Source organism: Cavia porcellus, unplaced genomic scaffold (assembly GCF_034190915.1).
Source record: "Cavia porcellus strain 051 isolate PalLab524CR breed Dunkin Hartley unplaced genomic scaffold, mCavPor4.1 scaffold_13, whole genome shotgun sequence".
NCBI lineage: Eukaryota > Metazoa > Chordata > Mammalia > Rodentia > Caviidae > Cavia > Cavia porcellus.
In genome coordinates this window covers 25505557-25532644 of record NW_026947496.1, presented here as the reverse complement: position 1 = coordinate 25532644, position 27088 = coordinate 25505557, and the positions used below count along the sequence as shown (strand labels likewise).

Here is a 27088-nt window from a genome sequence, read left to right as displayed (position 1 = left end):
CATATTTCATTCAATAGTTTGACTTCGCCTATTTCTCAGTGTAATGCTCAGATATGGTTTGTATCCCAAGGACTCATGTGCATGAAATATGGTCGTATGGTAGTATGACATTGACATGCCAGAACATTTAGAAGGTGGGGCCTGCTTGAAGGCAATTAGACCATGAGTGAATTAATGCTGACTTCAAGACTGGGTTGGAAGCTGGGTGTGGCAATACACACCTGCAACTCCAACACTTGGGAGGCTGAGGCAGGAGTATCATTGTGTGTTCGAGGCCAACCTGGGCTGCAAAGCAAGTTCAAGGCCACCCTGAACTGCATAGTAAGACCCTGTCTCAAAAAGCCAAATATTAATTTTTTTTTAAAAAGGGCACTTATGTATTTGGTCTCTTCTCCACGTGGCTGTTTCCCTTTCCAGTTCTCTACCATGTTGTGACACACATAAGATGGCCCTTACCATGACACCAGTGCCATGCTGTTTGAATCTACTTCACTGATCAGAAAAATAGACCAAATAAACCTCTTTACTTATAAGGCACCTAGCCTCAGGTAATTTGCTATAGCAACAAAAAAGGACTAATATACTCATTAAATAAAAAAATCTAAAATATAGGAATAGCTATTATATAAAAGAATAAAACATAAATTAACAATAACTATTTTAAAACCCTTATCTAAACAAGCCATGCTTCACATGTGGCATATTTTATTACACAATACATCCGATTTGTCTTTGTTTTCAACTGGACCATAAGTTCCTTCAGAGCAGCACAGGGTGCCCTTGATCTCTCTGTATATTGTTCATCACTCTTCATTGATAAAGAACATCAAATCAGAAGGCCAAAGAGCAACTGAGATGGTTCTCCTAAGAGATAAGGTTATAAACCCAGAGGGAATCTCTAGGTGTCACTTCAAATACTCACCAGCAATTCTGGCTTTATAACACAGCTCTTTATAGATGGACTCCTGTTCAAGCACCAAGGTATCAGTGTTGACATCACAGGTGTAATATACTGCAACACACACGCCAGTAGAAAGGGACCCAAGCATGAGCTCTTCCAAATTAAAATTTTGATTGCTAAAACCATTAATGAAAGAATTAAAAGAGTCTCCCAGAACATGAGGTCAAAGATAAAAGCATTAAAAACATGAAAAAAAGATAACAAATGTAGAGAATCAACTGAGGGAATCCAAATTTGACTGGTGTGTCTGTCAAGAAATAGGGTCTATGGGAATTGAGCAAAAAAATAAAACAAAATTTCCCTGAAACCAAAGAGAGAGACATTTACACATTACTCCAAATCCCAAACAATTTTATGAAATTTGAGAACCCCGGATTAAAAGAGATTCCAAAGTTTAGTGAGAGAAAACAACATTGAAGCTACACAGATAATTTGACTTTTTTCTAAAAGCTTTCTATTTCTTTACCCAGCAAGGGAAAAAAAAAGATCAAAAACTTCAGGGTTAATAAATGGTACAAGATTGGAGGTCAATTTTGAAGCAAACTGAATGTTGTATGGTTTCAATCAATGATAAAATTAAATGAGTATTCGCTGGAGTCTCTTTTGACCTCTTTCATAGACACAGAGGTCAGGAAATTAGAAAAGAATGTAATCAGAGCATCTTAATTGGCCCTGCAGTGAACAGTATTTGCTTAGATATAACATAAACACTGGTTACTAGATTTCAATTTTAGCATCCACCTGAATGTATAACATGGGGAAATTTCATAATGCAACACAGTTGAGGTAACAACTTTAGCAATAAGAAAAGTGCCTGTACAGTGACACATGTTGAAAAGCAAAAAGATACAGAGAACTAGAGAAAAGCAGAAGATGCCTAAATCTTCATCTCCCAAAATAGATTTTTAAAATACAATATGCAAAGTTATAGAGGGCAATGAATAGAATTTTTTTAAAGCAACACAATCATAAAAAAATTGCACTCAGAAAAATTATAGAACATGGAGATATTTGTGTGGACAATTATGTTTGATTCTCTTTCTGTTTTATACTTGATTCAGTGTCAGTGTAGTAGTAACTGACTACTAAAAATCAGGGAAAACGTCACATGCAGTGTACTAGTCAAGTTTATAGAAGGCATTTCTAGATACACACAAGGACTGCCACTTGGGAACATGTAGTACAAGACACAGAAAACTTGCCATTCAATTTACAGCCCAGATAAGATAATATCTGTGTCAATAATGTATCCCACAAGTAACTTCTGATGCTCATGAAAAGTCTTTTGGCATGAAATCTTCTGTAGAGTGTCTCTGCACTCAACATGTACTTTCACGTTTCCAATTAAGAGAAAACTAGCTGATGCAGGCTTTGCCAGAGGGGCCTCCTCAAAATGCCAGCTCTGGTGAAAAAGACCAGCTCTATAACACTCCCCCAGTCAATTGAAAGAGCCAGTAATACCGCTCCTTTCCAAACTCCTCTCATCTTCAGTATAAAATGTTCCTTCTCCATTTTCATGTTCTCAGTCCAAACATTCAGGTCATATATGTAAATCATCCTTGTGCAAAGCAGTCACTTTCCATGAAAAGTGAAAAGGTGAGCACCATTGATCTGATTGATCATTGATCAGGTAGGCATAAAAGTTAAACAGTGACACTATCACTATGAGCTTGGATGAAAATGCCTGTTCTCTGACATCCTGGGCATCCTCTTTGTGAGGAATGACAAAGTCATCTCATGGTATTTTAATATTAGTGTAGAAAATCACAAATTCAGACACAACAGATACATATCCCAGAGGACCTGGTTATAGTGGATTTCTAATTCTTAGCTGGTTTCAATCAACCTATGTAAAAAGGGGACAAAGAACTTCAGTTCCAAATGTAAACACAGAGTATGTACTTCAGCAGAGTTGGAGAATCATGCAGAGTAAATGTATTCTTTTTTCCCCCCTAAACTTCCTAAACATTTCATCAACTTGTATTAGCAGAAGGGGAAAACACATTTACATCAAATTTAAAACAGAGGGGAAAAAGTACAATTTTAGTAAAGACTGCACAAATAACAAAAATAACTATTGAAGCTGTAGAATTTACTGAATGTTTGCGCTTCTAAAGATCTGAGAGTTACAAAAACTTCTTTTAAGGGAAAACAACAGAACCCAAATAAACAACGGGTTTTTCCTCTGGGGAAAAGTTTATCATAAATAGAACCCTAGGGAAGGGAAGAACAAGAGGTCTGAGCTAAGTGCCTGTACAATGATCTGATGCTGTCACACAAATGATGGCATGAGGTCACCTTCAGAGAAGTCTCTCTGCTGTCCCTTTCTCTCTAGAGGAGCCAAGAGGGCCCTAGAGCAAGAGGGCCTCCTGGCCTGATGAGCCATGGTTTCCAAGGAGAAAGCAAAGGCTGAGAACCGTCCCCCAGAGTAGAAGGCCTCGGTGACACTTCCTCCCAGCAAGTGGACAGAAAGTCTCAGTCTGATGGAGAGGCCAGCAAAGTCAGGGCTAAAAGTGGACTGCATTTCTGAGGGTCTAACATTCAAAGAACAGAAACCATACGCAGATTATTTTATTACTCAACTGAAGTCTTCAGTGGCTTTAAATCAAGCAGCAATACTGTCAGTAACATCTCTAGGTCCTATTTTCTCCTTGTTTTTCAGCCATCTCCTTCTTTGCCTTTTTATATTTTGCAAGGTTTGTGATTTAGCAGTGGAAATTCCCTAAATATAAATTAAGCATGACATCCACCCAAGAAATTTTGCTGGCATTCAACCAGTAGTTTGGTATTAAAATCCCTCATACGATTCTTGGAAAAGTAAATTCATGTGTATGTGAGTGTGCATGTGTATGCACTCCATCCTTGCTTTTTTGTTCTTCAGAATTATTAGCCACTATGTAAGGATATTTGTTGACAATGAAATATTCAATGTCATCAGAGATACAATCTCCTGAAGCAATTTAACAACTCTACAGAAATACTGGCCATATGTACAGGATATGATCAAAATATACGGTGAATGCTTAAGTTGTTTTTTAAAAATTCTATTACTGAAAAAGACACATTGTTATTAATCCCCCCAATATACTCCCTTTCTCTTTGAACACAATTATCCTATCATCCTTGCCTCTTTCTAACTCAGGTCTAGAAGGCCTCTTTTATTAAGTGTCTATACAAGGTAGGATCAATACTGTGACAAATGCTGCTGCTGAATGCCATTCAATAAAAATGCAAGCTCATGAAAACATTACAGGGTGTCCTAATCCATGTTGAACCAAGAGACTTCTGGCTCTCTTTCAAAGTCAAAATTCTCATCCAAGGTAAATGTTACAAATCGATTCAAGACATCAAGGAAGCCATGATGTATAACTAAAGACTCTAACAAAAGAAGACTCCCAGAACTGCTCCAGAAAGTGGCAGGAATGATGGGGTAAGTGTGTTCAAAGTCAGAGGAAGTTTTGTGGGTGTAATTAAGGACAATGTGTTTTTCACTGTAGTGCATTTTAAATATTTAAACATTCCTTGTGTTTTTTTTTTAATCACACCTCATAAAAGAAGTGAGTCTCAATACTTATGCAGCCCCAATTACTATGTGTTCATATTTTCCACTACTGCTACTATTAGACTGAGAACAGTGATTGTTTCAGCTTTAACAGACAGTGACACGCTGGACTCTGCTCACATGTCACAGGCCAAATCCAGGCACACAGTCACATCTAAACTCAAATGTAGTAATGTCCACAGGAAGGCCATCAATATCCTATAGGCATCCTTAGTGACCACAGCAGTATTAAGAAGATTTGAAAGAATAAAAGATCTCCAAGAGTACATGAACTCTGTCACTTGATTCTTAAGATACAGAGTCCTCATATTATTGTTACTTATTCCTCGCTCCACTGCATGGCGCTTGCAATCTGACAAAATAATTAAGGAGACAACCAGGAAATGTATCTTTGATAGTTCTCTTTGAAACTTGAGGTTAACATAGCAAGTTAAGGAGCAAATTTCTTTCTAATAAGAAATTAATAAATAACCTTCTATATCCCATCTTTGGCATCTCACGGCTTCAAATGCACCCCTGGTTCTCCAAAGGATAGTTAAAGGTTTCTTAGTCTCTAGTAAACAGGTTAAGACAGAAGTTCATAAAGATATAGTATACAAAAAAAATTTCCTTGTTAGCCACTTAAAGAAGACCAAGAGAATATTTCATTACACAATGATTCTGTAATGCAAATGCAAATTTTCTTCCCATTAAGCACTCAGTGGAAGAGTACCATTTTAAAAAGAATAAGTCCCCTCACTTAGTACATACAGAATAGCAAAAGAATGTCTGTGTAAATCTTGCTTTCCCAAAACACAGTCCAAAAACTGTGTTATCTTAGCGAGAAGCTGAAGGTCAAATGGGAAGGGAGGCAGAAGAAGAACCTTATTTTCTCTAGCTCAGAAATACTTTCCTAGCATTCCTTCTCTGGTACATTAACCCTGCCCTACACCCTGAACTCTTAAATAGGGAGGAGTGAAGGAAATTTATTGGAAGGAGACTTGGGAGGCTTTTAGTAATGTTAGAATACTGCTTACTGTTTACTAGATACATGGAGAGACTTAAATAAAAAATTCATGCCAACAGTATTTGTACAAGAGACCAGCTGTTCTTATTTATTCCAACAGACATGGCTAGAGAGGACTCTGAGCTCCATTATCCAAGCTCAGTGAGCTACTCTGGCAACAACTGCACAAACGTAAAGCACTTCAGGTCTCAGAACACAGCCCTCATTTTAGAACAGTGCTTAGAGCTCTTAAATTCTACCAGAAAGCCAGTAGATCAGGTAGGAAAAAAAAATAGATCTCCCTAATGCAGACTCAGCTCCTAAATCCCTTTTTGCTCCCCTCATGCCCTCAGATGAGCTGAAACCCATCAGCCCACATCTCTAACCTCAGTGACTGACTCCATCTTGTGAAACAAAATGGAGGATGATGGTCCCGCTCTACAAGAACCTTTCAGAGAGTACTCAGAGCCCCCTCCTAGAATGCTGGTGGGCACAGCCATGCCATTCAGCAGGCTGGTGAGTGCTCTTTCCTTTTCTTTCATCTTTTAATCAATACTAAGGAGTGACTATTAAACTATGAGGAAGTAGTGCTCAAGGAAACTGGCTTTTCTTTACAGAGAAGAAGTAGCACAAGGCAAACAACCACAAGAACAGACAGTAATGAGTGCTTCCTAACCACTGCGTTCTGGTTCTGGGCCAAGAGCTTCCATCTCTCATTAAACCTCAAAACAAATCTATGCAATGAGACTACTGACTTCCTTCCCAAGACTTCAGAGTATGGAGAGGGGGAAATCCTGGCCAACAGCACTTCAGCCTGCTGACCAAGGTTAGTGTCCATGGTAATGCCGTTTCCCCATTGACATGGTATCTTGAGAACAGTGCTTTACCTCTGGTGTCTTCTTCTCAAACACTCACACCTTACCTAGTTATGGGAAAAGTGTTAGGCAAATTCTGAGTGAGTGATACTCAACAAAATAATTAACCAAGACTTCTCTAAACTGTCAAGGTCATCAAAATCAAGGAATGGCTGAGAAATCTTTCTAGACTGGAGCTATCTAAAGAGACATGACTGGTAAATGGAATGTGGCCCCCAGGATGATTTCTTAGAAAGAAAAAAGGACATTATGGATAAATGTAATGGAATTAAACTGTAGAGTTTAGATTATGTAAGTATCAATGTTAGCCCTTCACTCTGATGAGCATACACAGTAACAATATGGTTAGCCAGAAAGGGGCATATGGATTCACTGTTCCTTATCTTTGCAACTTTTGTGTAAATCTAAAATTAAAAATGTAATGTTGGTTCAACACAATGAGAACCCGGTGGTTAGGAAACACTCAAAAGCATCCACTGTTATGGTTGTTTTTTTGTGTGTGTTAGTCCCTATTCGTACATAAAAGCCAGTTTTCTTGACTACTGCTTCCTCATAATTCATCAGTCAGTCATCTGTATTGATTAAAATATAAAATAAAAAGTAGAGGCAACTCTGCGAGGTTGACGCTCTTATCTCTCAAGGGCAGATGAAAAACCATAGGTTAAATTTTAGTTTTGGTTGCAATGTCCCCCAAAAGCTCATGAGTTTAAAACCTGGTCCCCAAAGTAGCAGTATTCAGAGGTGGAGCCTTTCAGAAATAACTGAGTGAAGAGGACCCTGATCTCACCGGTGGATTGATCCATGTATGAATTCATAGCTGAAAAGGCTATGGGATGGTTAGCAACCCCTGAACTGGTGGGAGTGGGTGACTGGGAGCACATCTCTGAAGGGTCTGTTTTGCCCCAGGCCACTTTCCTGTGGTTCGTCCTTGCTGGGCTTCCTGGGCCATGAGAGGAACAGCTGTGCTGTAACCCATGCTCCCAGACATGATGCCTTGTCTTGCCACAAGCCCTAAGCGGCAAGACCGAGTGATCAGGGACTGAAACTCCACATCCTGGAGTCAAAACAAATCTTTCTCTCCTTCAAATTGTTAGATACTTCGTCACTGCGATTGAAAGCTGATTAACACAACTTGTAATCCTAAGTTAAAAGCAAAAGAACATAGAGAAGCATACTTGACATTTAGGCAACCAAAGAAACAAGAGATTCAAGGTTAGCCCTTGTGAAAATATTTTATAAAAACTATGTTATGCCAGCTGTATTAAGCTGAAGGAAGGTATTCCTTTCAAATTCCTCATAATGAAGCACTTTCATTTTTGCATATACTTTTAAATACAGAGCCACACCATTACTTTCTAAATATTGCATCATTATTCCCATGGCAAATTTCAACAACTCAGTCCATATTGTGTGATGATCACATGTGAACAAAATTTGCTTTGGATTTTGCCAAAGTGCTTGATACTTCAGTGCTCCATAAAAGAAGAAAGGACCAGCCAATGGACCTGACACTTCATAACGGTCTGACTTCCAGCCACACTCTCATCTGCGACACTCACATTTTCTCTTGTGATACACAAATGGGATATTTTGGAGCTGGTGAGCTCAGCCTGCTTTATAACCGGATGAGTGGGTTACATCTTAAGAGCCAGGCAGAAGGAAATAACTACATCAACATAAGGAAAAGCTAACATACACTTTGGGTTTCTTAAGATCCTGAGACATATAAGATCAGCTGTGGCTGTCCCAGAAAACTGAAACAAACTAAATGCCCTCTGAAATATAAATCCTAGCAACATTATCTACTGAACCAGTGTTTCCCACAGTGGGAAGCCAGCCTCTCTGGGAAAACTCCAATATCCTCCCAGGAAGGCTCAAACAGTCCAAGACATATTCTTTTTTTCCTCAAGACTTGCCAAAATCAGACAGTAGGATTCAACAAATATTTCTAAATACTGTACTTAATATATTGTTCCCTGTGAGAATATAAAGTGGAATTCATCCAGCAAGTAAGAAAACAGACTGCCTTCTGTGTGTGATTAGATTAGCCTGCCTGGAGACATGTTTTTCTCAATCTCGCTCTACTCACAAGTCTTTTTTTTTTTTTTTTTCTATTCTGCTGTTGTAATTTGAAGGGCAAGTGATTTCTTGAATTAGTTATTTTACCACTCTGGCCTTGTCTCAGAAAGAGCAAAGACTCTTTTCCTCCCCTTTTATACATCAAACTATTCCAAGGTAATCACTTCATGGCACCGGATCTTTCTTCACAGAAGGGAGGATGGCTGGAAAAATAGGGAAGTGAATATGAACTATTTTCCCACAAAATCACAGCAGAAAAGCAGCAGAGTAACAGATGGGCTAACTCTCCTAATTCGCTGGACAACAGAAACAGAATCAAATCCAAAGTCTGCTTTTTCCCTTTCACCAGTAGGAAAGAAACAAGCCAAGTTCAAGAAGCCATAATCATTCCCCCCAGATACACATGTACATGGAGAGCAATGTGGCAAATTGGCCCTGACCCAAAACAAATGCTTCCTTTCAAGGATCTCTGCTATTTTTATAACTGAACCCATGAAAAATCTCTTTATTTTGTAACTGAAACTTTGCAGGCTGGAATTTTTACATTTCTAATCTTCTACCAATAGGATAGCATAAAATGTTAGGTCACTTGGCAGGTTCGCTCCCCAGATCATTTTAGGGAGCAAGAGGCTAGACATCAGAAGAGTGTCCTTTGGATGGGTTCCTGGAAGCTCAGAGGAGAGTCTAAATCCTAGGTGATCATCTTCATATCAATCTGAATCCTTCTTATCCAGCTACCGGACATTTCCACCTCCAGCCTCGCCGTAGTCTCGGTACTCCAGACTACGGGTGCTGGGTTCACCACCATAATCTGTAGCCTTCCCATCCCACCCGCCTCCTTGAAGGATACCTGCTGAACATTAAACTGGAATTGGGTTTCAAAGCCAAAAGTCCACAGAAGAAGGGCAGGTCAAGCTTCTCAAAGCAGTTGCACATAAGCTTTGAGCTGCCCTTTAAAGTTCTCATTAGTACTGTAAAGTTTTCCCAATGATTTCCATATTTGTTCTTGGATTTCTAGACAACACGCTGTCAGTACCTACATGATAAGAAAGGTTCAGCCATGTGAGACATTACGAAGCAGATAAAACATAGGTAAAGTGTGAAGCAAACTATCAGTGCTAATTCACATGTCCGTACTGGAATCCTTCATGTCACCATTATTGACTCTTGGCTAGGAAAGTTTCATGATACTGAAATCATTCAGCAGCCTGCCACATGGAAACTACAAGGGTTGACAAAATTTCTGGTGTATGTCTAAATAAAACTTAATTTCCTAAAACATATATCGTCATTAGCTCCCCCCAAACACTTGCTGTTGCTTCAAACACACTTATTTAGTATTCTTTCTACTTTATGAAGTAGAAATTCTCTTTCATGAGGGTCTCCAACAGTTGTTATCAAAATTATGGTGATTGCTGTGCTGTCCAGTGCCATTCAATAAAAAGACAGACTCATAAAAACGTCAGGATGTGTCCTAATCAGCCTTATTCATGGGGTCTGACACCATCGGACTTCTGGCTCTTGCTGCAAAGTCAAAATGCATATGAAAGACAAGTTTTTTTTAAATCAATTCATGACATCCAAGAAGCCACAGGAGTGCAACTAAAGATACACCTGAAAAAGAACTTGCTGAACTGCTGCAGAAAGTGGCAAAATGATGGGATACATGTGTCAAAGCCTGGAGAAGTATTGTGAGCGGAATTAATGGCAATGTATCTTATCTTTCACTGTAGTAAGTTTTTAAAATTTAAACATTCACCTATTTTAGAGGCACACCTCACATGCAACAACATGACAGAGATTTAAATGGTGCCTGGAAGACATAAGCATGCAAATATTGTTGAATTCGTGAACCCATGAGTTGACTTGACATCTTCTGTCAAACCATCTTCTCCAAAAAAGAAAAGAAAGAATTCCCAATCTTCACAAATATTTCTACGGTAACACTTGTAAGTATACTTTTTAAATACTACTTCCATGTTTGACTTTTTCTGTATTCACTATGCAGCTATTACAGAAACATGAGGCAGTTGTTAAGAATAAAAACAAAATAAAGACAAATCACCTAGCTATAATAATAATAAGCACAATATTTCAAAGCAGCTGCCCAAAGTAGATATCAAAACCAGCAGATATCAAACCAGACTATATATATGTATATATATAGTCCTGGGTAATAGTTCTATTCTTTTTATTTATTAAAATAACTCAAGGAGTTATGTGACAATTTCCTAAAGATTACTATAAAACAGATTGGTTCAATTTAGGATGAGATAAGCATTGTTACTAACACCATCAACTTGATTTAACACTTAGAAAGTCACAGATACTCATGTACTCCTGACCACATACACATGCATGCATATCTATGCACACATGTACATGTGCACACATAATTAGTGCAACCATGCCGTGGTTATATTTGACACATCCTCGTGCATGTACCTGCACACTCTAACTTCAGATCTTGCATTTTTCCATTAGTTTTAGTAAATTAGTGCTTTTCTTGTTTACTAGCCTAAAGCACTTGTTCCATGAGATGTTCTCACTAAAATATGGCACCAAGAAAGCAAAGGAAAGAAAGAAAGAAAGAAAAAAAGAAAGAAAGAAAGAAAGGAAACTGTATTTCTTTCTGATTCTTCTTCACCAAACAAGGGAGTGAAGAATTCCTCCCCTGCTCACTCCTCAGAGCTGCCTACTCCATGCTAAGGACAACAGCTCAGAGTGGCTCTGAGACAGTGGGCACAGCCCACGCAGCCATCATAACTGCCATCTGTGGGTGACACCAAGTACAACAGGCCGCATACGCCCATCGGAGAATCTCGCTCACGCACCTGCTTCAACGGTGTGAGCGCAGCCCGTGGGTTCCCCTTGATTGATGGTGGTGTAACGGCTTCATGCTCTCCGGGATGGAGGAAGTGGGTTTTGCTCAAAGCCATGTGTGGTGCCCGGCACTTCCACTTGCTGTGACCCTGGGACTAGCAAGTTGCAGCGGTCCACAGCATGCCTGCAGGCTCGCCTCACCTGCCTGAGGGACCCAGAAAGGCTGGACCTTAAAAAAACACAAAACAAAAGGAGAGGCTGTCAAAACCAAGAAACAAGCACACAAGGGAAGCACCTCTCTTTTTCACTCTGAACTACCCCTCTGAGTCACATACATCCCCCATGACCAAACCACCTCCAGCAGATCAGGGCTTCACTCCCTCCCAGCCTTCATGGAGGGTTTTAATTTTTCTTCACTAAGAAAATTTGGGTTTTGCCTAAACTATAACAATATTCATGAAATCACTATGACCTAGAAAAGGAAAGGGAAAATGCCTATTTGAGCACATTTCACAACTGCCAACATAGTCTAAGCCATACCAAGAACAGGTTGCCATAAATCATGCCAGGGGTGTAGCTTTCCATCTTCTGACACACGTATTGTTTACCAAAAAAAAGTGCTTAAGTCAATGAAAGTAAAAAAAGCCTCACTAAGGGTCGTGGAAATCCCAGAATGAAACTCAACCTGCCATATACATTCCCAGAGGAAGAATCTGAAAAATCCCCCATTGGTTTTGAAAACTTTGCCTTGAGCTTTCTACCTCTCTTCGCTGCCCCTACGAAATTTGGACCAATAACACAATTTTTAGGGGAAAAACAGGAAAAACTAATTTAAGAAAAAAGAAATCAAAACAGAAAATGTATGTCAACTTATAGGCAAAAAAAGTCACCAACTAGAGATCCAAACATGTTTGGCATTTTGGACTAATCCACACACTTCATTGGAAAATCTAGAAAAGTTCTTACGAAAAGTGTAATACAGTAAAACATTGGAATGTTAGTAATTTGTTTTGCAAGAGATCTGTAAGATGAGCCAATACTTCTAATAGATTTTAACTTTATAAGCAACTGATGTCATGGAATAGGAGTGGCAGAGTAGCATATGATGCTGCCTGCCAAGTGATCACAACTGAACCAGTGGTCTCCCCACCTCCACCTCTCTGTCCAGGAGGCTATGAGTGATCATTTCCCAAAAGGCAAGAAGTTATGGAAGAGATCTCAACTGTAGAGGAGACAGAGGGAAAGGAGGAGGAATCGCTCCATCCACATGAGATTAGGGAAATGCGTAAAATGTGGGAAACAGTAAAAATTTACTAAAAAAAAGTACAGTACCACTTCAATAAGGCTGTAGCAGTGTATGCAACAAAATCTGTGTAATGACAACCTAGCATCACATTTCTGTGATATATCAAAAAGAGGCAAAAGCAAGTGTCACTGGACAGGTTCCTTGTTAAAGTTGAACAAAAGATTCCACTAAATCAATAAACAGCAGTGATTCTGTTAGTGATATTTAAGATCATCCTATACAATAACCCTCCCACTCTCTTGTCTCCCTCACAGCAGACATGAAGGTTTCAAAGGTAAGTGTGAGTTAATTTGTTTATTTTTCTTTAAATTTCTATTTTCTTTATTCCTTGGTATTATATTACAGTATTGAAATCATTTTTATATGGATATTTTTGGGTTATGGAACGAATCATCTTAGTTTCCCTTATTTCTTATAGGGAAATTTGATTTGATATAGAAATACTTTGGATTACAAGCATGTTTCTGGAACAAATTATGCTCACAAATCACAGTTTTACCGTAATTGTTTTGGGTTCCATGTGAAACTATTAGTTTTGTACAATTAAAATGCTGACAATTCTAAGGGATCATTCTGAATGCTTCCTTAGATGTAAGCATCTTACAGTGTCTTGGCCAAAGGTTTAGAACATATGGAAAATCTTTGTTTTCTTATGATGTTCTTATCACCCATATTCCACCCCCACCCCCTCTTTCCCCCTGTCCTGGGAATCGAACTCAAGACCTTGCACTTGCTATCTCCCTGGTCCTCTCTCTTTTATTAAGTATCTCTTTTGCTCTGGTGAGAAGTGCCAACATGAAGCATAACTGCCAATCACAGATCACGTTCCAGTTACGTCTATTTCTTCCACTGGTCTCAAAGCTGCTCTAATAGTTTTCTAGTCACCTTGCTTTCTTCTGAGAAGCAGTTCACTGGACTTACAAGATTTTCCTACTTGTCTTCAGAAAGACAGAAAGAAAATATTGCACTTTTCTCTATCTTTTCCATTTTGCAATGAGTATGCATTTAAGTGAAATATCCACATCTCAAGGAAACTTGTCTTTTCAGGAAGTAGAAAAATAGGCGGAAAACCGGGTGTTTCTTCACCATGTATATAATAACCAGGAAGTCCCTGCTCCCACCCGGGATGGCATCCGCATGTGTGCCGGAAGATCAGATGTTAGAGAGAAAAGAGGTGCCAACTGAATGTAATCATGTAGAAAAAAATCTTTTGAAATATAAACGACCTGTATGGAAAAATAGCTAATACATCTTCCCAGCAGCATTGTGAACCTAAGTAAAATGAAAATTAATTCCAATCTTTAAGACAATATAGTAATATATGCTGTGCTCCCATTTCTATACCCCCTTCCCAGAGGATTGTGACAGTCTTGAGGCCCCTGGGTTATCATCCACCTGACTTCAAAAGCAACTGCAAGAGTGGAGGAGCGCCAAAGGGAACAGAAACTCCATGCGCTTAAAAGTAAAATCACAAAGGCCTGACAAAAGAAAACTTAGACTCTACTTAATAGAAACCCAATTATAAGATTGCTTTTCTCTTCAACTTCTGCTACCTTTAGGACATCAGTTTCTGCCGGATAATTCATTCTGAATATATTTTATACTCCATGACAAACATTGAAATGTGAGAGAACCCCACGTCTCTACTACTGTCCCAATTAAAAGCAGCATTTTACAACATTATCCATGTGACACAAAAGGCTTGGTATGAACTAACCATGACACAAAGCAACTAAAATTTATAACAGCAAATGTATGCAGCGACTACCCCATCTACATACACAGCTCTGTATCAGAAACACCAAATTTGCTATCTCACTCAATTCTCTTCCCAGCAACCATAAGTGGGGAGAAGTACCTTCCCATTTTATACATGAAGAAACTGAGGCTCAGAAAGCAAAGGAACTTGCCCAAATGAAGAAAACAGGTAGTGAGGCTAAGATTCAAACCCAACTATTCCCAATCCCAAGTCCCCTACCTTCGGTCTCCTGGACTTCTCCTACAGGGGCCAGACTGAGAAGCAACTGTGAGAGTGCAAGGTGAGACACTAGTGAATGCCAAGTCCCTTGGGAGACAGCGCAGTCTCAGTGGAGACAGACTTCCCGGCTTCTTTGGGAATATTAAGCAGATTTTTATATAAAGACTTTTGTGTAGGTTGTTTGAACACACATGCGTGTAGACACATATGTAAACATCCCTCCTTGAATGGGCAAGCATATCACATTTGAAGGACAGATCAGGCCCACTGATTAATGTTATCTACCCTATCCCACCTGCTTCCCATTACATTACCAGGAAGCCAGGCTATCATCTAAAAGTTCTAATGTCACCCTTATTAAAATTATACTAGAATTACATACGCTGGACAAAGCCAAACTCTTTAAAATAACAAATAGTTTGGTTGGATTAAAGAGAGGCACATATTTTATTTTAACTGCAAAAGCCTCTATGTGATCACTTGTTCCTTACCTGCAAATAAACAATAAAATACCGCCACAGCCCAATGCGATCCAGGCTGTAGTAATAACAACAGTCCCCGAACTCAATGAATCTATCTTTTGCCACAGCTACAAACTAGCAAAAAATTCTGAAAGGCAAATCACAAAAACAAAAAGCACCTGCAGGGACCACTATTCCTATAACCTTTCTTGTCCCTCTTTCCCCTTCAAGTGTGATGATTTGGCAGTTCTGGAACTCTTCCGAGAGCAGTCAAGACTCACTCAGCCAGCCCCAGCTGTTCCAAGCTCAGCCCAATCTGTTCCTCGGAGTGGGCTGTATTATAACAATACTGTGTCTACAGTTCCCTTCAATCGCCGCAAAGATCATTAACTATCCCTCGGAGAGACAGAATATTAAAGAAAAAGAGTGCCCAAGGCGTAATAGACGGAAACCCCTGAATAACACAGTTCAGAAAAGCTACAGTGATGCCAGAAAGCTACCTAATGGTTTTTTCTAGCCAGAGAAAAGGTAAAGAAGCAAAGGCAGGAGGGGGAGAAAAATCAGAAAAAGAAACAAACGGCAAAAACAAAAACAGAATATGATTGGTAAGCATGTATGTTCATGTAAGAAGAACAGAGAGAGAGAAAAAATTTGAAATAAAGAAAACAGGACATTCATGTTAAGTCACAGTAGTGACATGATTCAACTTGTCTGGAAGCTAAAACACTTAGCTATAGAGGTGTAAGTAAATTTGAAGAGAGTCAGAACAGAGAGAATGAACTACAATTCTACACAGGAAGCATGCGATATTCTAGATAATTTTTAGGATTATATAAGACAGTGGATTCAATGAAACGTGTATTTAAATCATGTATCTAACCTCCCATCCATAAAGCTGAATTATAGTGTAGAGTGGGTGTGTTTCTTCACTTAATTCATGCATGCAGTTATTAAAGTCTTAACATGAGTCTCATGTTAATCTTCTTCTCCAGCTCCCCATCTACAAAGTAATATTGTGAAAGATCCCTGTGATCAGAGGGTCCCCTTCATAGACAGTTCTTGGGGATTCTATAGCTAATAACAATAGCATCAAGATCAACATTTGTTCTAAGTGAGTTGCAATTGTGAATTAATCTAAACCAAATTCCAGCTAAAGATGAATAGGGAACTGAACACTAACTAGGAACCAACAGATTGTCTCTCCTTAGTATTTATTTTCTCTAGAACTACACAGGTAATAAAGTACTGCACAATAAATTCAAAAACAATAGCTCTTTATTTCTCACTATTCTCTTTTCCTTCTTTAATTTAATCAATCTCTCCTACAGTAGTTCTCAACTGGAGACAATTCTGTTCTCCACGGTACATCTTTGGTTGCTGCACTGGGGGTGGGGATCTACAGGACAGAGGCTAGAGATGTTATTAAACATTCTAGAAAGAACAGAAGAGCCCCACACAATACAGAATTATTCAGCCCAACATGTCAAAAGTGCAGAGGCTGAGAAATAATTAAACTCTCTTTTTGACATTCAAATATGGTTTCAGAAGTCACAGAGCAGAAGGGGATTCTAATTGACATCTTGCTATCATTAAAATTCCTTCTCTCCACATAGTAACAACATTTAACATAAATGGAGAGAAAGGCAAAGGGCAGAAGTTTAAAACTAATATAGAATCACAATGGAACCTTGGTAAATCCTATTATAGAACCAAGCTTTGCATAAGGCTCCAACTAGTGATTTAATTATTGAAATGTCCAAAAAGAGAAGGGAAAAAAACCCAGTATCTGATTGAATTCACCTAGAAGGATGCTTTCAATATATGAACCTAAAGACTGCAATATGAACTTGGTATTAACAAAGAATAAAAATCAACCTTGGCAACCTCTTACGAAGACACATATGCATGCACATATCCTAGAACTAGAAGCCTTACATTGAAGCAAACTAACTCTAGGTAAAAAGACTAAGTAAATGTTAAATTGGCTTGAAATAAAAGAAACTCACCTGAGGGGCGGAGAAGAGGAGGCAGTTGAAATATTAACTCTTTCCTGAAAGAGGAGAGACAAGCCCCCAAACACACCTGGAGGTTAATTAGCAGGTCTTTGATGTATTCATCTGTCCTCAGTGCAAGAGTTTGGTGGAGTCATCCTAGCATTTACAGTGCTTGGTAAAAAATAATTTGCTATGAGGTAATTTGGTGTAAGCTCAGGTCATGTCCCAGTCTTGCCAAATGAGCAGAACTGCCAAGGATCCCTTCCTGTTGCATTAACCTGCAGATTGATGTGGCTGCTCACCTGGGCTCCCTGCTTGCCCCTAACCCCGCCCCCGCCCCCTGCTCACTTCCTCTGGGCATTAAGTGTGTGTGGCAGGCCACAGGAAGACCCTACACTCAAGCTCTCTGGATTTTCTGGATTCTTCCTGGCAGTCACACTTGGATTCCACAGCTCCTGGGACGGAAGAAGAAAGGAGCGCCGTCTGGAACAGGGGCTAGAGCTGTGACTTCCCAACCCAAAGAGAACATGTTCTGCCCTGTTGGGATGGGGAAACAGTGTTTGAAGTCTAGCCCAGGCCTCCCTGCTGGGGACCATCCACCATCTACTATTCCCTGCCAGGGCAGATTTCACTCTACCTAACAGACATGTAACAAAAAAGGTTCATTCCAGGACTAGGCATCGCAGGAACACCTTACACAAGGTCCCAAGAACAAGGAGAACAGGCTGGGATGTGTCCTCACAGTAGAAGCAAATATTCAAAAGAAATTTAAATAAATGCTTTTTACCAAATGACTAGCACATAAACTACAAATTTAGAGACTTAGTTTATGAAATTGTCCATGTGTGATCTAAAAGAAAAACAAGGACTTACTTTTGCTATGATTCTACTGTCCAGATCTTACCCGAAGATACTTTTTGAAACAACTCTTGGCAGAATCTGTCACCTACATTAATGGGGATAATACCAGGTTATTAATTTCTGGTTTTAAAAAGAAAAAAATACTGAGAGCAAGAGGACTGGCTCATTCTTATTACAACCAAGTCAATTAAGGGAACTTCTCCTAGCCAATATAATTATGCCCACTGGAATGTATTAAAAAACCAAAACCCTGCCCAGCTTAACCCCAGAAGGAACACATGCAGATCAACAGCATCTAGCAAAGGGCACTGGAAGTACTTTCAGGTCTGGACAAAATTCTGGAAATTACTAGATCAGCCAAAGATGTTACATTGAACAGAATTCTCATCCTGGATGTAATTATACTTAAATTCCAGAAGATTTCTTCCCCGAAAGTACTATCCTTGGACCAAACAAGCTACAAAGGGTGAGGCTCACAGATGACGGGAACAAAGCGAGGGAAAGATGTAACAAAAACTACACCCACCACGCAGAAAACTGCACTCATTTGGTACGGTGAAGGATCATTCACTTCCTTTTTTATCCATGAAATTAAATTCACTCACTGCACCACTCAACGTTGTTTATTAGTTCGATTCAATAAATCATAAGTCACAGGGTGAAATATATTGCAAGATCTGGATTCTTATTGCATGCTAAGAATCATGTATTATCTCCTGAAGTGAACTATCCTCCAATAAGTATGAAGTTGATGATAATACCTTCAAATTATCTTCTAGTTTCTCTGAATTAGGACACAGTGAACAGTGTACTCAGATGTAACTCTTAATTGTGCATTTATTTGGTTATTTATGTGTTCACACAGTGTTTTGGCATCATGCTCCATATCTTACTAGTACTAAATCATTAAGGAACAGAGTTAACTATATTAACTAGCATGAGGGAAATTTTATTTTATAATATTTTTTTCTGAATAAATATAGTAGAGGTCTATGAGTCTTGCTGAAAAATGTGAGCAAAATATCAGCTGATACTTGTCAATGACCACCCTTGTGTAGCTTATAGTATTTGGGATTTACAACAGGAAAGTTATTTTCATCATGGACATGGACAAGTCTGCTGAATTTTGTATAATATAATTGAAGAAACAGTAAGTCAAAACACATAAAACACCATTTATACTTAGCTTCACAATCTGCAAACTTTCTTACAGGGATCAACTATTTAATGTAATGTCAGCCAACTTTATGAGTTTCCCAGGAATCATAAGTTATTTAAACACAAGCATTTGTTGTCTGGGTACAAAAGGCTAAATTACTGAACGGTAGGCACCAACTTGAAGCACAACCCCTATGCTGTTGTCATGCTTGCCGATGGATGGGTGACAAAAGAAAAAATAAACCTAAAAAGCACTGATACAGGCTTTTAGGTAATGTAATAGCAGGAAAATAGGCTTTCCTGAGGAAAAATAAACATGAAAATGACATAGAAACAAATGGCAGAAAACTTTGCATGTCGCTGGGTTATGGTAGGCAGCATATATTTTCCTTACTCCCTCTCCCTAATTCTACCCAATAATTAGTAGGGGTGAGACGGGAGCCCCTCAGTATCAGGAGCACGTCCTTCACAGTGGACCTAAGTTGGCAATGGACTTGCACTTTCCCAGTGTACGATGTTAATTATTCCCATCCTTATAGCACTCTTGGCTGGCTGTCCTGGGTCCTCCCTGTATCTTCAAATCTCCAATCCCACAATTCATCCTTTAAAAGACTTAGCTCTAACAGCTGCTCAAATCTACCACAAATGCATCCTCCATCCTTTGCACATGTAGAATTTGCAGTCTATTAGTATAGCAGCTCCTAACCTGCTTTGTGAACAACTGTGGATAGTTCCTCCCACCACAGCACAAATGCCTTGAACACACACTCGGCCTCTTACCCATCTTTCATTCCTGAGGTCTAACTGAGGGTCTCGCTCTACAAAGGTGTTCAGTGAACATCTGCTGAGTGGCTGTGACTGAGTGCACAGGCATTTAAATTATGCTAAAGACCAAAGGAAAAAGTTTAGAATGAAAAGAATCTCATTTGCTTATTTTCTTCCTGTAATCATTATACTTAAAAGGGCTCTAAAGATAGAATATCATTAAATATAAAGGAAAATATATTTCCAAGCAGAGAAAGGTAAACAGCCTCATGTAAACTGTCATAAGAACCGTGGACATTATATAAATCACAGTCATGAAACTCTAGTCCTTTGTAACTACATGGCATTTCCTTTAGTTTAGCTCTTTCATCTTTTCAGGATTTTTTTTTTAAATCACAAGTGGTGCGAGCTGAAGATCAAAAAGACGCAGGACACCCATGTTCATAGACATAAAACCTCTCACTCTTTCCAAACATTCGGGTCACTATGCCCAGCTAAAACTTTGAATTCCTGGAAGGATGCCGAAAGAGAGCTTTCTCTAAACATTCTAAATGATTCAAATCCTTTCCAACCCTCTAACTATGCCTCCAGTTATATTTTACAACTACTGTCCTTAAAAAATGTTCACTACTTAACAATTAATGAAAAAATATAAGCTTGGAAATAAATACACACACACGAAAATATTTCTTAAGTCAGCTGAGGCCAAAGTCAAAGTTCTCAGGGAGCCACAACTCATTAAGTCATAAGGCTCTGAAGCAGCACTGCACAGCCTCCATGGAGCCAGAAGGTCTGGATTGCAACCCACACAAGCTTTGGGATTCTGGCAAGTGCTGAGTTCTCGTATGCTTTAGCCTCTTCATTGGGAATGGAAAAACAGTAGTGGCCATATGACAGGGCTGCTGTGTAGAGTGAAGTTAATGAGTATATGTGGCCTGCATCGTGTGTAATAATGGTTAGACACTGTTGTAAGTTCATCTGTACATGCTCCTGTCAATTGAATTCTTTTAGAACAGTTCTGAATTAAGAAAATTACTTTCCTGAACCATATCTGCCATGAAGTTCCTGCCATTTTAGGCACAGAAGGTACTATAAAACTTGGTCTAGAATGTAGACATCCCTTGACTTAAGAAAGTGTTTCACCTCAATAAACCTATTGTGAAATATAAGCTGAAAACACATTTAGTATACCTAATGTTTTGAATAACTTGGTTTATTCGTGGATGTAATGTCCTCAGGGCTACCTCTACTCGTGTAGAGATTCTCTACAGAAATAAACTATTTCAGGTGAGAGACAATAATGAGGGTTAAAGATAAGAAATAAGAAGTAAAGAAACACTTCCCCATTTTAAATACGAAGCATTCAATTAAAAGCTATATAATGGGAAAGCTGAAACAGCTTTAAACACATACTAACTGTGAGCCCTGATAATGATACTGTGTAGTATTTATGCTACCTCTTGACAAGTATGAAATACGGTAACTCCGGTTTGTGTCAATTTGGAATGTACAGAGACAACACTACCACCAGGAAATAGGAATGCCTAGCAAACAATATGGATAGAACAAAATGTAGAAAAGATCTCATGTGATGTTACATATAAACTAATATAAAAATGATAGACTCCAGAAGTGATGTTTATGTTGGAAAATATACAAGTTTATAAACAGCTTTCATTTGGTTGCTTCCATACAATGCAAAGCTCACACCTTAAAGTGTTCCATGGACGGTTAATTAGAAACCAATTACAAATTCACAAATATGTTTATTTTTAGGCTGGCTCATTATTCATCTTTCTGAGGAACAGGCATACGCACAAGTCTTTCTAAAGCGATACTCCTGTCTTCCAACTATGGTGCTGTTAGATTTCATGAGCACCTCCATATTTTTTTCTGAAAAGAATCCATAAACTATCAACAAGGGCTTAAGTTAAAGAGAAGCATCTGCACACTTGCTAAGTTGGAGAGGCAGACGTTGGGAGGGCAATTAAAATTCTCCTGTCTTCAGAGAATACCTAAATATATGGCTTCCATTTTTAAAGCTTCCAAAAGAAGTGATTCCAAAAGCACTATCTAGCCTTAAGCTCGTCTCACTAGACTTTTTAGTTACATGGGCTTTTCTTTCCAAAGACCCAAAAAAAGGTATGACACTAAGTCCTCTTTACCTCAATTTTTTCAGTTGCTTTTATGAGAAAAATCCTCTGCTGGGTGGGGGGAGTCATCACAGTGGTGGAAAATTGTGCTTTTGGTGTTGAGTGTGCTAATGAAAATGACCAGGCTTGAAGAACACAGGATATTCTTTGTGTAACCAAGATATAAATACTGTACTCCCTAATCAAACAACTAAAGTATAGACAGAGATTGGACTTAAACATGCAAATTATGGTGCTGAGAAGTTTCATGGCAAGTCACTCTACAATCTCATTTTATGAATAAGGGCATGAAGTCCACAGAAATCATGTTACTGCACAATATTTATGATGCTACTTAGTATCAAAACCAAGACTAGACCTTCAATTTTGACATCTGACTCAGTTTTATTATGATACTTGTATATGTTCGGATACTATGTCTACTATTTTTACTCAGATCATTAATTCCTCCATTTCTCCTGGTTGAATGTCAATAATTTATTTTCAGAATGCAACAACAATCCTGTTATTCCAACTTTTTGCTCAGGGCAGGGCCAGGGATAGACCAAGAAGAGAGGTGGGCACTGGTTTTGTACATGACAGAGCTTGCAGGGAGCAAGGCCAAATGCATGATCCCAGTGACACACACTCGGATAGAGAGCAAGGAACTCTGCAATACTGGTTTGGACACAAGAGAGTGTGAGAAAGCAGTGAGATGCTCAACTCATTCTACAGTGTAGATAATGCAAAAAAATAAATGTTAGGCAACACCACCATCTGAATCACTTTCTCGTCACTGAGGCACAGTACCCAACACCCACAAATTAAAGGAGGAGAGGTTTATTTTGGTTCACAGTTTGTAGATGGCTCCAAGACACAGAAGCATGGCATAGGGGCATTGCTGAGAAGCAACTCATGATGTAACAGGCAGGAATCAGAAAGCAAGTGAAGGGAGGCATCAAGAAGAGATTAAACCTTTCACCCAGTGCACCCAGTGACCCACTTCCTAATACCAAATCAACTACAGTATCACCAGTGGACACTAACGAGTGTCACGCTGCCAAGATCCAATCACCTCCCCAAACCTCCACCTATGAGTGCATGAGACTTTGGGGGGGACATCTAGACCTAAACCATGACACAGCTAACAGATCTGCTTCTCCTAGAGAAGAATAAGACAGGAATGGTGGGTGACAGATTTTCTTTATCCATGTTCCAAGTAGAGCTAGATGGAAGAGAAACCTGGAGCAGAGCTTTTACAAAAGCCCTAAGTCTTGAGGAAATAGCCACTGTTCCATTTCTCCTTCCAGATTTCCAAATTCTGTTTCCCAGCATGTCATCATGGGAGAGGCCAGTATTGGGAAGACAGAAATTCCCAGTTCCCACAATTTACAAAGATTCAAACTGGTAATGTACAATTCCCAGAAAGGACTTTTTGAAAAACCTTGCTTGTTTAGCTTTCTAGGTCAAAGTCAGGTTAATATTCCCCGACTGACCACCATGATTGGAAAAGTCTGAGCAAGAAGCATAAGGATAAGCATTTTGCTTTTATTGATTTCTGCCTCACCAATAGTAATTTTTGGGCCTTGGCATAAGTGTAACTGAAGGAGGTCAGACAATGAAGATTGCTGGTTTAGTTTGCTCTTGATAATGTCAGAGTGAATGATACTATTTTTTCTCAGTCTATCAAGTGTAATAATACTTCTTCCTCTTCCTTTCTACCAGGTAACACACAGAATTGAGATTACCATAGAGAGAATGTCCAAAAGATTATGAATTATTCATCTCTTTTAATACAACAGCCAAAAGAAACTAGTATTGGCTCACCATTTGACCAATGATGAAAAGAGAACTCAAGTACTTAAAAATTTCCCTTCATTCACCATGTAACTAGAAGAGACTAGATTCAAATCCAGGGTCCTTGGTACTAAGTGTCCTGAACCCAGGTACACGCATTTAAATTCATGTTATATCTCACATTCTTTCATCCTTGCTTTATATTTAAAGAGCTAAGCAGAAGATGTTTTTAAATGTTGGGTATTAGGAAAATTTTAATTTTCAAGTCTCCATACCCTGTACCTCTAATTACTATTGATAATGCAGCATTAACTTTATAGAGTATTTTGGTTGTCTAAAAGGAGAAAACAATGTAACTTTTAGAAATAAAACAGATATGAGTTTAGTGTACTTTTTAGAGGGCAGAGAGAGGCCAATTGTTTTATCTACATTCATTCTAGAATCAAGGGCCAGACCTCTAGTAGAAAAATTAATCCTATCATCCATTCAAATAAATGCAGTCTTTCATGTTCAACTCTATACACATACAAACAGAATGGATACAGAGATCATCTTAAGAAAGCTAGGAAAAGATAGAGCTGTTTAGTGCATGTGTTAGGTTACACCTAAATTTGAGGATATAGAAATACAAATCTTTTTGACAGAGGAATTTTAAAAATCTAAATCATAATGTTATTTTTTCCTCCCAAGAAAAGCCAGGAGATAACTGGGACATGAGGCGAGTGGTTTAGATTTCCTAATCGCGTGCCGTTATGCGAAGTAGTCATTAGCCTTCAGATTCTGCAAGAGATGAAGTGATTCCTTTGCTATGTGATTTAGAAGCCTGGGCTCTGTATTTTCATATTAAAATAAAGACTAGGAGTCTAAACTTCAACCATGTCTGAATGCTTGTGGGCTGTTTTCCCCACAACCAACAACCTTGTATAAACTCCCAACTTTTAAACTGCTAAAACCATGGAAACATTAATAATGGCCTTCCTTCATTAAACCTCAACTTCCCTCCCACTTGTACTCCTGACCAATTTACTCATTCACTTCAAAGCAAGCAACAGCATGCACCCTGTTCAGTTACTCAGCAGGGTCACTGTGTCTTCACCCAAAACCTTCAAACACAGAACAGCAAACTCACAAAAATCTTCATCATCTCCACACTCCTCCTCCTGCATTAGCAGCAACTATATAACCTCAAGTTTTTTGCTTTACATTCCATTTTTTTAGTTCCATCTATATGGAGTAAATACTGGCTTTCCAACACACAAACACGCACACACACACACACACACACACACACACACACACACACACACACGTATGTGCAGCCTGGAATACTACAAAGAAAAAGCATATATACATGCAGTAATTAAATGTTCAAAGAGGCTAAGCAAATATTAGGTAATCAATGTATAGTTTTCTACATGCAAAAAAAAGAAGGCATCTATTTATTGCCCAAAAAACAGCATTTTCAGCTGAAATAATAATTTCCTCATAATTCAGTATGTGTCAGACACTATGGCCCACATAGTTTTTCTACCATTTCTTTCCAATATAAAGAGTATCAACTGATGTCCAACATAATAACAATTTTAAGTTTGGAGGAATGTGGGACTGTGGGACTGTGGGACTACGGTTTCTTCTATTTAATTTTCCTGAAAAAGAGAAGTATTTTTACTTTGGCTCCCCTTTAGCTAATAGTTGTGATTCTTGCAGTTTTCACACTCCCAATCTGATTCCTATGGATGCTATGTATAAAATTCCTGAAGAAATCTGTATCAATAGTGTAACATTTAAAAATAAAATGGTAGGAGGTATCAGAGCAGAACCTTAGACCAGACTACCACCAACAGTCAGTTGATCACTGAACATGGCAACAAGTACTAGTAGAATTTCCAGAGAGCTGGCCCATCCCATCCTCCCACACTGCCCCCTTACCCACCTTGACACTGCCTATCAATGGTAGAACCTGGGTAGTTCCAAGACCACTCCTGTATCAGTGCAGCATGTCCTACAGTCACAATGTTGCCTGAAGGAGTTGGGTAAGATTTTGGCTCTGGTCTTGTGGCCTCATCTGACCCCATCTTTCTGTGTATCAGTCATCTCCTGGAAAGGAACATTTCCAAGTCTCTTCCACATCATCAGTAGGAAAAGAATGTGCAGACTCTGAGTATGAAGTGACCTAGATAGAAAAAAAAGGTCTTAGGAGGTGAGACTGAGGGGTGAGGAGGTACAACGAGATACTTTCACTCTGCCAAATTCCCATTCCTCTTTTGGCTGCAGGCAATGCCAGAAGAGAAATTCAACAGGAGAAACAGCTCTTCCTCTTTCTTTCTGCCTTCTGGTGGATATGTGTGAATATCTCCCACCTCACATAGAGATCCTGGGAGATACAGAGACTTGTCTAACTGCAGGAGCCTTACCATAAATGTTAGGTGCCTCTGGACTCCCTCAGATGGGCATGATCAGGGACCAGGGCAGGGACAGGATGGACAGATGGAAGCCCATCTCATGACCTTTCCAGTAATAATCAGAGCTCTTGATGCTGCTTTCCAGAGCTAAGTGAGGGAAAATCTGGACAAAGAAGAAAATAAAAATGTTATCTTCCTGTCTTTCTCTGTATGCCGCACTACCCCACCCCTTGGTGCTACCTCAGAGAGGAGCAGTGTTGCACCTGGTAGGAGAGCGATCTCCAGGACAGGTGAGCAGTTCTGCCCTCAGGGGAAGAAGGAAGGATTGCTTGGGAGGATGAAATCCTAGCTCACAGGACTGTGGCCAGAGAACAGCCTGTAATTAAATGTGAACTTGCCAGGGGCTCTCCTAACACATGAAGCAAAAAGTCAATGTTTGATAGACTGGGACCCATTCCAAACTCCAGCTCAGGGGCCTCCCCATAGGAACTAGTTCAAACAAATGAGAGTTAATGAAACAATTTATATCTGCTACATGGAGGGCTGGGCTCACAGGTCAGACTCTGAATCGTCCATACTGCCATGCAGCTTTTTCTAGGGGACTCAGTGCTATTATCCGGATTTTAGTGTTTTATCTTGCCAATTAGGCAAAGTTGAGGACTACATTTTCTAGACGTTATGTCCTCAAGACCAAATATGTTAAGGATGCACTGTATATGAAAGGCAGCCACTAGGTATGTGTGGATTTTAAGCCTTTGAAATGGCAAATTGATACCTACCACAAGTTCAAAATGCAAAGGAGATTTCAAAGACTTAATGTGAAAAATACGGCAAAATATCTCATTAACTACTTGCATTCTTTAAATACTGAAATGCTAATATTTTAGACAGATAAAAATGTATTATTAAAAAGAACTTCCCATCTCTCCTTTTTTAAATTTCATATGTA

At 39.1% G+C, this 27088-nt stretch overlaps 1 long non-coding RNA gene across 1 annotated transcript in view; it reads right to left on the bottom strand.

Annotated features, from left to right (window-relative positions):
* LOC106027450 (uncharacterized) overlaps positions 1-26879 on the bottom strand; it is a 61230-nt gene extending 34351 nt beyond the window's left edge. Inside the window, exons 1-3 of the long non-coding RNA XR_001201048.3 lie at positions 26152-26879; positions 25671-25910; positions 11297-11514 (exon numbers count right to left, since the gene is read on the bottom strand). This is a non-coding gene — a long non-coding RNA (uncharacterized LOC106027450). The remainder of the gene's footprint in view (positions 1-11296; positions 11515-25670; positions 25911-26151) is intronic.
* Positions 26880-27088: the final 209 nt, after the last annotated feature.